Source organism: Daucus carota, chromosome 3 (assembly GCF_001625215.2).
Source record: "Daucus carota subsp. sativus chromosome 3, DH1 v3.0, whole genome shotgun sequence".
NCBI classification, from domain to species: Eukaryota; Viridiplantae; Streptophyta; class Magnoliopsida; order Apiales; family Apiaceae; genus Daucus; species Daucus carota.
Genome location: NC_030383.2, coordinates 43,116,144 through 43,129,977, shown reverse-complemented (window position 1 = coordinate 43,129,977; position 13,834 = coordinate 43,116,144).

Genomic DNA, 13,834 nt, shown 5'->3' with positions numbered 1-13,834 from the left:
CGGTCTTTCCAATATGTGCCCAAGAGCACACAATAAGCACCAACTTTCATGAAAATGACTTGTTTTGATTGGTAGAATTGATGTGAATGCAGCTATTTACATTTATTATCCATCCACCAATCAAAAGCTAATATTCTCATGGATGCACACCATAGAAAATTCGATATAACAATATCATTACCACTATTATCATCAGAATAATTACCAGAGTATACACAGTAAAGGAGGAGTAATGAGCACTTTTTGTTCCTTAATTTTGGACGTTATTTTTATTTATTCTATTTCTTGTTATATTATACTTTTAAATTTTGAACTCGTTCTATTTTGCATTTTTTGATCAAATTTTGTCGAAATTAACTATTATCATTAGCATGAGTTGAGATAAAACATTAAAAATTTATATGATTATAATCTAAATTTCAAAAATATTTCATATTTTATCTCTTTTATGCCATAATTAACAGTCATTTTGAACAAAATTTAGTCAAAATGGTGCAAACTGAAGCGAATTCAAAACATGGAGATGTAAAGAAACATAGAGGTCCTGTTTGGGAATTAGATGTTAGCAGATTGAATTAGATGTTTTGACTAACTGATTGAAATAGATGTTTTGACTAGCGGATTGAATTAGTTGTTTTTGGTAAAACTAACAACTGATTCATTAGTTTTTTCTGATACAAACCAAGACCTCTAACCCAAAAAACTCCTCAAAGTAACTTTTTTAAAATTAGCTTTTTGGATCCAAACCTTTATTTCAATCTGCTAACTACCAAACACTAATATTAGCGGATTCTAGTGGTCAAACCTCTAAAAGACCTCAAACATCTAATTTTGTCCCAAACCTCTAACTTCCAAACACGTCCATAGTTTGAGATTAAATTAAAAATACGCACAAAAATAAGGGGTACAAAGTATTTATTACTCTAAAAGGGACCAAAACACAAGGTATTGCCAAGAAATTTTGATGACAAATTAGTTTTAAATTAAAATTATTTAACTTAATATCTGTGTTAGACTTCTATATTAATTTGTCAAACAATTATTGAAACAATTTGAAATTACACACCTAGAGGGGGGGTGAATAGGTGTTATGGCTAATATACCTGATTTTTATAAGTTACCAAATAATTAATCTGTCAATGACAGCCTGCTGTTAAGTTTCAGAGTAAACAGTTAGCATGCTAAAAAGATAAATGCAATGCAGAGAATATAAAGCAGTATGCTAGCAACACCAAGAATTTTAGCCAGGTTCGACCCTTAACCCTAATGGTCTACGTCCTGGTCCTCTACCAACTAGTAAGAGATTATATTATTAATCAATAATGTTAACAATTACAATGATTCAATAATATAACTCCCTTTCTCCCTTGTTCTTGTTATCAGCCTGCTGAAACCCCTGAACCACGAACCAAAAGCCTACCAAGACCTATACTTCCCAAGTATATTCTCCTAGCTAACTAGTCCCCTTGTTCCCTTGTTTCACAAGCTGGATACACAGCAACAAAACATTACACCTTGAACAATACAATGACTAAGTGTAATACAACTGAAACTATGAACTCTTAATATAGATATATAATCAAATATAAGTAATAGAGCTCAATGAAAGATTTAGCAATGTAAAGAGTTGTATTTCAGAAATCTTGGTGTGTTCTCCTTGTTCTCAAAACCGAAATCACACTCAAGTATTTATACATCACACTAACGGTCATAATCCAACAAATTTCCCAACGATCTTGGTAACAACCTCACGTTTAAATTTGATTTGAATAACGAACGTTTGGATGACATAAGTTTACTGAGTAAAAGATAATCCACGTTTGAAATCAACTCAGTAAAGTATTTAAATAAAATCCGTTTGAACCAAAATCGGAGTTGTTAAAAGATAAGATTTCTTTGAGTGAAAATCTCCTATTAGTTAGGAAAACGTTTTTGAATGAAAACTCTTTATAAACTGAGCTCTAATATTTATATAAGATATATACAAATATTAGAATCCTTACAAATTCGTTCCCTATTCAATCTCCATGAAAATAGACTTTGATCTTTATCAGATTGTTTTTATGTTCACGCTATAAGCCTGCTGATAGCTTGTAAATATCCCTGTAAGCTTGCTGACAATTATAATCATGCTGACATCCTGAATTACTGTTAGTCCGCATAAACAACCTTTGATAGCATGCTTACACATATCAGTTTCATGTGTTATTAGCTTGCTGTTAGTGTCATCATCAAAACCTTGAGAGTATTAATCTCCCCCTTTTTGAAGATTACACTATATTAGGAAAAGTAGTAAACTCCCCCTAAATATAGCAATCTAATACCACTAAACTCTCACAAATAAAATCTAGCAGATATATCTAATTCACAGATATTCACAGATATGCAAAAATTTATCTAACACAGAAAACAATTAACCAAAGCAACTTGCATATCATAGATAATAAACTGTCTTAACCAGGATAAACCACCCGGCAACCTACAAAATATTCAAACCAAATCCTATCAGGATAAACCACCTGATTTACCAACCAAATTCAACAACTTAAAAACAACTTAGTCTTAAAACTAAATAACTTGAATAACTTAGGGCCATAGTACTTAAGTAGATAAACACCACATACTCAAGTAAAAGTTTTATTTTCCTAAATTCCTCCCCCTTAATCATTAAAAAGATGAGAAAATCAAGCTTCTGCAGAGTCCTTCTCAAGCTTCTCCTTCGCAGCCACAGCAGCTAGAGCCTCCGCAACCATCACATTACCAGCAGCATCCGTGGTAACTGTGCCAGAAGCCTCCTTAAGCGCATCCATTGCTGTCCTTGGCCTTGGACTATCAGTTGCATCGTCCTCAGAAGTGAATGTGAACTTCACATCTGAAGAACCACCAGAACTGAACATCCGCTTACGAAGCTCATAAGCAATGCTCCCAGAACTACACTTTTCAGGAGAGTTCCCAGTCTTTCCTCCAAAGGCAATGTCTTTCCAGAACTGGAACTGATTAGAAAGCTCTTCCATCTGTTCAGATAGCTGCTTTTGACCGTCCACCAGCTGACGATGATTTGCACGAATCTCTTCCATATAATCATGAATCTCTTGGGCAGAGATTCCCAAATCAACAACCCCAACAGTGTGAACTGGGGGTGGGGGTGGAGGAACTTCAACAACCAAATTACCATCCTTATCCAGCTTTAAATTGGACTGAGCCAAAAATTTCACATCAAGAAACTCTTTTGCAGACACACTATCCTCACCAGCAAAAGAAACCCCAAACCATTCAAACACTCTTGTCAACAACAACCCATAAGGGAGACCTCCAGAAGATTTACCCTCCACAGAATCCAACATATTCTTAAGAATTAACTCAGGTAAATCAAATTTTCTCCCAGCAAGAATCATAGAAACAACAACAATATCCTGTGATGACAGATTGGAACGGGTTCCTAGCCTAGGACTCACATTTTCAATTAACAGTTTAAACAATGCTTGTGCCAGTGGAACTAACTGTGTAGTAGATGGAAACACACCCTCAGAAACAGTCTCAAGACCAGTGATGAGTTTCAACTGATCCTGATGAGAAAAACCCTCAATATTTTTCGGCCCTCGTTTGGTGTGAATAGACACAGTGGATGGTGGAACTTTCAAAATAGCACCCAAAAACATCGAAGATAAACATATCTTGACATCAGACACATAGGACACATACTGGTCAGAACCAATAGGTTGAAGGTTTGCATAAAACTCACGCACTAAAGCAGGATAACAGAGCTTAGACAAATCAACTAAGAAAGATTGAAACCCTAGATCTTCAAATAGCTTAACAATCCCACAATTATAAAAGGCTTTCCCGGAGAGAGGCTTACCCAAGATAACCTTTCGGCCTGCAAGACCTCGAACAACTAGCATCTCTGATTTGGGCTTGTTCTGAGTTGACTCCATTCCGATCTCATCTCGATTAACCCCAGAAATTTTATCACCGCTTTCAACCGTTACGAGCTCGTCATCGTCCTCATCAATGAGCTTGCGCTTCTGAGAAGTAGAAGTAGGCTGAGGAGTGTGAGCCTTGACGTTTGCTCTTGTCTTCTTCCTCATCGCGAGCCGTAAGCCAATGGTTGCTATTGTGATTACAAAAGTCTTTCGGAGTAGGAGAGATAAAACCCTAGCGTCTCGGGGAGGATTGTATATGTAGTTGAAAAGGTGTGGAGAGAGTATGTATTTCAGAACTCTTTTAACGATTATCAGGGGAGTAGTTTTAGGAATAAAATTAAACGAAGTGATATTCCTAAAATAATTCATGTTAATCTATTAGATCCCGCATGAGTGAAAAATCTAGTGAACACTTATCACTTATCATGCCTTTATATACCCATTGTAACTAATTTGAATTTTAAAACTTATCATAAATTTCACAAATAAGCACATAATCACGTATCAAAATTTAACACAAAAATCCAACTTTCTAAGCATACAACGGTAATATCATTTAAGAACACAAATTTCAAATAAACACTTAAATTGACCAGCATGCAAAATAAATAAAAATTATGTAAAATGCTAGGAGTATGCTGATAGTACCCAGACCATGCTTAAGAGCCTGCTGACTGTACATCACACATACCCAATTCCCTTCTCAGCACGACATATCGTTCTTCAGGAAGAGGTTTTGTGAAGATGTCAGCTAGCTGATCTGCTGTAGCCACAAATATCAGCTTGACAGCACCCTTTGCAACATTGTCTCTCAGAAAATGATGTCGAACATCAATGTGCTTGGTTCTTGAATGATTGTCAGGATTTTCTAAAATATTGATTGTACTTGTGTTGTCACAAAAGATAGGAGTTTGCTTGCATTTGATTCCAAAGTCCTTCAATTGTTGTCTCATCCATAGCATTTGAGAGCAACAGCTACCAGCTGCCAAATACTCCCCCTCAGCCGTAGATAGAGCAACTGAAGTTTGCTTCTTGCTTAACCAAGAAACTAAGCTTTGACCCAAAAATGCACAAACACCACTTGTACTCTTTCTATCAGTTTGACTACCTGCATAATCTGCATCACTATACCCACAAGATCAAAAGCATTTGTGATAGGATAGAATAAACCCAAAGTAATGGTTCCACTTAAATATTTAAATATTCTTTTAACAGCTTGTTAGTGAGATCCTTTGGTTTTGCTTGAAATCTAGCACAAACACAAACACTATACATAATATCCGGTCTAGAGACTGTAAGATAAAGTAAACTTCCAATCATACCTCTATACATTCGAACATCAACATCTTTACCTTGCTCATCTGCTGTCAGCTTGCTGACAATGCTCATTGGTGTTAATTTCGCCTTGATATTCTCATATCCAAATCTTTTGAGTAGGTTCTTGATATACTTGGATTGATGCACATAAATTCCTTCTGGAGTTTGCTTAATTTGGAGCCCCAAGAAATAATTGAGCTCTCCCATCATGCTCATGTCAAACTCACTATGCATGCACTTTGAAAACCACTTACACAAAGAATCATTAGTAGATCCAAATATAATATCATCTACATATATTTGAACAACTAATATATCTTGACCTTTGAAGATAGTAAACAAAGTAGGATCAATTTTACCTCTAATGAAACCATTTTTGATCAAAAATTCACTTAACCTTTCATACCATGACCGAGGTGCTTGCCTTAATCCATATAGTGCCTTCTTGAGCTTGTAGACACGGTTGGGATATTTTTCATTCTCGAATCCTGGTGGTTGCTTGACATAGACTTCTTCCTTTAGATATCCATTTAAGAATGCACTTTTGACGTCCATTTGATGTAGCTTGAACTTCTCGAAGCATGCAAATGATAAGAGCATCCTAATAGATTCCAATCTTGCAACTGGAGCATATGTTTGATCAAAATCAATTCCTTCTTGTTGATTGTATCCTTGTGCAACAAGTCTAGATTTGTTCCGAGTGATAGTACCAAATTCATCAACTTTATTCTTGAACACCCATTTGGTTCCAACAATTGAAGCATCCTTTGGTGGATCTACAAGTTCCCAAACATCACATCTTTCGAATTGGTTGAGTTCTTCTTGTATTGCCATGATCCAATTTTCATCTTGTAAAGCTTCTTGAACATTCTTTGGTTCCTCTTGAGCTATGAAGGCATCATAAACACAAATGTTGGCTTGAGCTTTCCTTGTCTTGATTCCAACTGATTTATCTCCAATGATCAACTGAGGAGGATGATTCTTCACTGTTCTAGTTGATTTTGGTATATTATGTTGAGCTATGACCTCTTCATTCCTTGTAGTCTGCCTAGGAGGAGTCTCATCAACAACATTTTGGCTTGCTGATGAAGTTTGACCTCTGAATTCATCCAATGTGAGCTTTGACATCTTATCCACAGTTTCTTCAAGAGATGGAGTGGATTCAGTAGCTTTATTGCTTTCTGAAGTTGTGGCAGTTGACTTGTCAGCTTGCTGATTTCCAGTTTCCTGCACTGTCAGCTTGCTGCCAGTACCTTTACCTGCACATTCTTCCTCATCTCTTGCAAGATCATCAGTAGACTCTTGAAATGAAACATCAATAGACTCTTCAACAGTATGTTTAGCCAGATTATACACTCTATAAGCACGACTTGCTAAAGAATAGCCTAAGAATATAGCTTCATAAGATTTAGAATCGAATTTACCATCCCTATCAATGGTTTTGAGTACGGAGCACTTAGATCCAAAAACTTTGAAGTAGCTGATGTTAGGCTTCTTTTTCCTTAGCAATTCATAAGGATTCTTGTTGAGAATTGGCCTGATAAGCACTCTGTTAAGAACATAGCTTGATGTGTTGACAGCTTCTGCCCAAAAGCTTCTTGGCAGCTTGCTCTCCTGCAGCAATGTCCTAGCTGTTTCTTGTAAGGACCTGTTCTTACGCTCTACAACTCCATTTTGCTGAGGTGTACGAGGTGCTGAGAACTCATCATGTGAGATTCCTCTTTCTTCACAATAAGTAATGAAGTCTTTTTGGAATTCCCCACCATGATCACTTCGAATACCTACAAGTCTTGTATCTAGTTTGTTCTCAAGCAACTTGATTAGCTTCTCAAATTCACTAAAAGCACAATCTTTAGTACGCAAGAATAATACCCAAGTGAATCTAGAATAATCATCAAATATAACAAAGGCATATTGTTTACCTCCAATACTCTTATAAGCTTCGGGACCAAAAAGATCCAAGTGTAGAAGCTCTAAAGGTTTAGAAGTAGATACCATTTTCTTTGCCTTATGTGGAGTCCTTGTTTGCTTTCCCAATTGACAAGCAGAACATGTCTCCATCTTGACATACTTAAGCTTTGGTAATCCTTGAACAAGCTTCTTTGCTGACAGCTTGCTGAGATGATCCATATGAGCATGTCCAAGCCTTCTATGCCATATTTCTGGATTATTATCCACAGCTGCTAAACAAACACCTGCCTCCTGTTCTTCAAAGTTCAAAACATATATATTTCATTCTCGTTTTGCAACCAGAGGAGTTTTGTTAGCATCAACAAGTATAGTACATTTATCCTTACCAAAGTTAATAATATGACCATCATCAAATAACTGACTTATACTAAGCAAGTTATAATTAAGTAAGACCTTTAACATATTGTACCTTGTTAATAGAGATGATACTATTACCTATAGTTCCTTTGCCAAGAATAGGAAGAGTTTTGCTATCACCAATTGTGACACGACCACCCTTCTTCATCTTCAAGCTTAGAAACTGAAATTTGTCTCCACTCATGTGCCTAGTGCATCCACTATCCAATATCCATTGATTTGGCTTTACTTTAGACACGAGACAAACCTACAAAACAAACACAAAACACTCAATGTTTTGGTACCCATATTTTGTTGGGTCCAGCAGTGTTAAATGATAAAACATATTGAACATTAAGATCAGATTTTTTGATCCACATTTGGACCACTTTAGAACTCTTCTTCCATGTTCTGCAGGTCTTATCAGCATACTGTCTCGGAGCTGTCTTCTGTCTGTTTCTGTTGTCAGCATACTGTCTGTGAGCTGACTTCCTTCTCCAGCTTGCTGATTGAGTATTCTTCATTGGACAATTATTAGCAAGATGGCCCTTCTTTCCACACTTGTGACAAGTCACCCAAGGCATGTCATAATTATATGGAATGCCATTTTTCCCTTCATATCTCATTGAAGATGTGGATGTAGAAGTTGCACCAATGCCTCCTTTGTCATGAGAACCTTTAGCTTGTTTCATCATAGACTTGAGACTTTCTTCTCCTTGAACAAACTTTCCCATGGCTTTCTGAAGATCTTTGACTTCTTGCTCCAATGATTTGATCTTTTCAGCTTGAATAGAGATTTCGACTAATTAAGCTTTGGGTTTTGCTTAACTCGAATGCCTCCAAGCTTGCATCCTTAGCTTTAAGATCTGCTCTCAGCGAGCTGAGTTCCTTCATGAGTGTATCATTCCTTCTTTGGATTTGCATGTTGTTCCCTTCAAGTTGTGAGATTTGTTCCTTGAGAGTAGCAATGATTCCACTACTTGCCTTGGCACTCTTTTCATTCATGAAATCACCTATGACTTTCTTCAAATGAACATTTTCTTTCTCAAGCTCATAGTTCTCATTCTTTAGATCAATGAGTTCCATAATTGATAGACAACTCTTATCCTGCATGGTTAGTTCACAAGATGTTGTATCAATAGAATGTAATTCAGAATTAATAGAATGTACCTCACTATTAGTTTCTGAATCTGAATCAGTTGTCTCTATTGAGCCATCGAGACCAACAAGAGCCAAGTTAACCAACTCATCACTTGAAACATCAGAAGCTGATTCATCTTCATCATCACTCCATGTGAGAAGTGCCTTCGGTTTCTTTTTGTTCTTGTAATCAGCTTGCTGTTTAGGCGGCTTAGACTTGTTTTTCATCTTGTAGCAATCCCTTTTGAAATGTCCTTTCTTGCCACATTCGAAACATGCATCATCTTTTGGATCTTTCTTTGCACCAAAAGCTTTGCCCTTTTCTCTTTTCATCTTATTCTTCTTTTCGATCATTCTTTTGATTTTTCTAGACATGAGAGCTAGATCCTCATCTGATTCTGTTTCCTCATCTGATTCCAGCCTGCTGGCAGTAGAGTGAAGTGCAAGATTCTTCATTTTCTCAGTAGGTAGCTTGCTGCTTTCTGAGCTATTAGCTTCAATTTTAGCTTCAAATTGTTCCAACTCAGCAAATATAGCTAGGTGATCCATAGTATCAATGTTGAGAGCTGACTCCAATGCTGTGACCTTGGCACCATATTCGAATGGAGCTGCATTTAGAATATTCATGTTGATTTCCGATTGAGGAATCTTTTTGCCAAGTCTTTCAAGGCTGTTAAGAGTAACTTGGAATCTAGCTTGGCTTTCACGAATGGATTCTCCCTTCTTGATAGCGAAGCTTCCAAATTCTTTCATGAGCTTTCCGAGCTTGACCTTCTTTAGACCTTGTGAGCCTTCATGATACGTCTCCAATGCATCCCAAATTTCCTTTGCTGTTTTGAGAGAAGAGACCTTGTCATATTCAGCTTGATTCAGCCCATTGATAAGTGTACTCCTTGCTTTTCCATTGGCAGCAACCTTTGATAGCTCGTCCACTGTGAGAACATCAACGTCCTTGACTTTGCCATCTTTATCAAGATATTCATAAGGACCTCTTTGCACAACTCTTTGCATTAGGGGATCTCTGGACAGATGAGCCTCCATTTGGCCTTTCCACCAATTGTAGTTGTCAGAACCCGTGAGGAGAGGAGCTCTAAAATCGGACTTTTCCTGAAAATTATCAGCCATATCGATCGATACTATTCCTGTTACAGAAGTATTAGTACAAACACAGCTCTGATACCAATTGAAATTACACACCTAGAGGGGGGGTGAATAGGTGTTATGGCTAATATACCCGATTTTTATAAGTTACCAAATAATTAATCTGTCAATGACAGCCTGCTGTTAAGTTTCAGAGTAAACAGTTAGCATGCTAATAAGATAAAGGCAATTCAGAGAATATAAAGCAGTATGCTAGCAACACCAAGAATTTTAGCCAGGTTCGACCCCTAACCCTAATGGTCTACGTCCTGGTCCCCTACCAACTGGTAAATGATTATATTATTAATCAATAATGTTAACAATTACAATGATTCAATAATATAACTCCCTTTCTCCCTTGTTCCTGTAATCAGCCTGCTGAAACCCCTGAACCACGAACCAAAAGCCTACCAAGACCTATACTTCCCAAGTATATTCTCCTAGCTAACTAGTCCCCTTGTTCCCTTGTTTCACAAGCTGGATACACAGCAACAAAACATTACACCTTGAACAATACAATGACTAAGTGTAATACAACTGAAACTATGAACTCTTAATATAGATATATAATCAAATATAAGTAATAGAGCTCAATGAAAGATTTAGCAATGTAAAGAGTTGTATTTCAGAAAGCTTGGTGTGTTCTCCTTGTTCTCAAAACCGAAATCACACTCAAGTATTTATACATCACAGTAACGGTCATAATCCAACAAATTTCCCAACGATCTTGGTAACAACCTCACGTTTAAATTTGATTTGAATAACGAACGTTTGGATGACATAAGTTTACTGAGTAAAAGATAATCCACGTTTGAAATCAACTCAGTAAAGTATTTAAATAAAATCCGTTTGAACCAAAATCGGAGTTGTTAAAAGATAAGATTTCTTTGAGTGAAAATCTCCTATTAGTTAGGAAAACGTTTTTGAATGAAAAATCTTTATAAACTGAGCTCTAATATTTATATAAGATATATTCAAATATTAGAATCCTTACAAATTCGTTCCCTATTCAATCTCCATGAAAATAGACTTTGATCTTTATCAGATTGTTTCTATGTTCACGCTATAAGCCTGCTGATAGCTTGTAAATATCCCTGTAAGCTTGCTGACAATTATAATCATGCTGACATCCTGAATTACTGTTAGTCCGCATAAACAACCTTTGATAGCATGCTTACACATATCAGTTTCATGTGTTATTAGCTTGCTGTTAGTGTCATCATCAAAACCTTAAGAGTATCACAATTGTCACTAAACCTATAAGAGCTCCAACTAGCATTACACATAATATTACTTATTAGATTTCTAACATGATAATAAATTAAAAAACATATCATTCTGAAATAAATTCATACCATAACATATATTTGAGAACAATATGTTTAGAAAAATATCAAAATCAGGATCATATGTCAATACATATATTGAAAGTTTAATATCCAAACAATGGCAGTGTATATAAGCATATTAAGAAGATGATAAAGTAATGAAACAAAAATATATCCTAATTAATAATTAAAAATTAACAAAATTATTCAAACACGTGCTTGGCAAACTATATCAATTGTGTTATACCATTAATTTAAATAAATACATTATGTTAATGCAAAAATGATTTTTTTTATTATTTATATTTGTTTCAGAGGTTTTCATAACTAATATTCCCTACATACCGCTCATTTCTATACAATTGTTTACATTATTTGACACACATTTTAAAATTTCATAAGATATAATTTTGTAACTTATTTTTTAATTTTTTTGTTTATGAATGAAAATTTAAAAATAATAAAGTTTTTATTTTGAAGAATTTTTATAAAATTATTGATAAAATTATATTTTGTCAAAAATTTAAATTACCCGCGTGTCGGGAGTGGCAATATCAGACGCGACCCGAAACCCGACTCGAACCCGACCGAACCCGCAACCCGATTTATTGAGACAAAACCCGAAAGTGACCCTATAAACACCAAATTGACCCGAAATGGACCGGAAATGACCCGAATTTAGAATTTCATTCCTAATAAATTCAATTTTAAGTGATTTTAACTTGACTCGAAATCAACCTGATTGCACGAACACGACCCGTTAGCTGAAATTATCACCCCTCGATTTTTACTCGCAAGAGAGAGTGGGTACTAACAAGAGCATCTCCAATGGCGTTGGCTAAATTGGATCTGTAAAATATTGTGTAAAATTTGCCGAACCTGTAAGAGCATCTCCAATGGTGTTGACTATAATCGTTGGCTAAATTGGATCTGTAAGACATTATGTAAAATTTGCCGAATCTGTAAGACATTGTCCTTCAATGGTATTGGCTATATTGGTTGGCTATAATTTAAAAATAGTATGTTATTAATATTTAGATTGTTATAAATAGAATATATCAGTTTAATATGTTAATAAATAATATGTAATCAGTGTGAAGTAGGAAAATAAATTGCGGGAGATGACGTGGAATTCGCTACAGATCTGTAGCGGATCGACAAATATAGCCATCCATAGGAGGATGGCTATAATTATACAGAAGGGATTGCTGTGGTTGGAGTTCTATTTTTTGTGAACATTGGCTATAAAATTTAATTTTGGAAAGCCACATGAACTTTTAGCCGAGGGCTTGTGAAGGTTGGAGATGCTCTAAGACATTGTCTTTCAATGGTATTGGCTATATTGGTTGGCTATAATTTAAAAATAGTATGTTAATAATATTTATATTGTTATAAATAGAATATATATCAGTTTAATATGGTAATAAATAATATGAAATCAGTGGGAATAAGTAAAATAAATTGTGGGAGATGACGTGGAATTCGCTACAGATCTGTAGCAGATCGACAAATATAGTCATCCATAGGGGGATGGCTATAGTTATACACAAGGGGTTACTGTGGTTGGAGTTGTATTTTTGTGAACACTGACTATAAAATTTAATTTTGAAAAGCCACATGGATTTTTAGCTAAGGGCTTGTGAAGGTTGGAGATGCTCGTATAAACTAACTACAAGAATATATTAGTGGAAACTAAAACATGAACCCATGTTAATTACTGTTTCAGTTCAAATGGTAACCAGCCTATATATGTAGAAAGGGCTCTCTCACATGCAATACCGGAGCATGATGAGTTCTAAACCGTGACCGCATGTTATTTCTATTTCTAGCTTGCTAAGTCATAAGTGTCCGATCAGAATACTACGATAAGGGCAACCCAATGCAAGCTCTCTTTACTCATATTTGATCCAGGTGGACAAGATTTAAGGGTTAGGATAAAAGAACAGTCCTTCAACGCAACTCATGTCCCCTAAAAATTTTAGGGGAGAGAAAACTCATCTCCTTATTTGAGGGAGCAAATAACATGTATTTACTCCAACTCTACCTCTTCTCACATATATTAACTTAAATATTGAATAAATACTAATTTTTAAATTATAGCTAACAAATATAGGTAATACTATTGGATTAAAACAACTTTTTGCTTACATATATTTTAGGTAATCATTATTTATTATATTTTAGGTAACCAATATAAGGATAACCTTTGGACATGCTCCAACCAATGATATAAAAGATAAGAAGAGATGCGCCCCCACCTATAGATTTGATACCTTCACCTAAAAAGAAACTCAAACCACCAACTCCATTAGTAATTCCATCAATCACTCGTCTATCAAAAAAAGAAGTTAACTTTGGCCAATCCTCTTATTCCCCAAATAAAGAACCTTGCATAAAAAGCATCTATATAACCACGATTATATGACCAATCATATATACCAATTAGCTGCACATGCAGGTACGTACTTGCTTCTCGTTTTTGAGATACGTCGGCACACTTTCTTCCCGACGTAATTAACATGCAAATTTACAGAAACCATCTGGAGTTGAGGGATCCGCCAGTTAATTTCTACTCTCTTTTAGCATGTGTTTGCTCACGAGAAGGCTATTAATTGTTTCCAAAGATTGAAAGGAACAACTAATTAACAACATTTTTAATCTCGATATGGAATTTAAAAG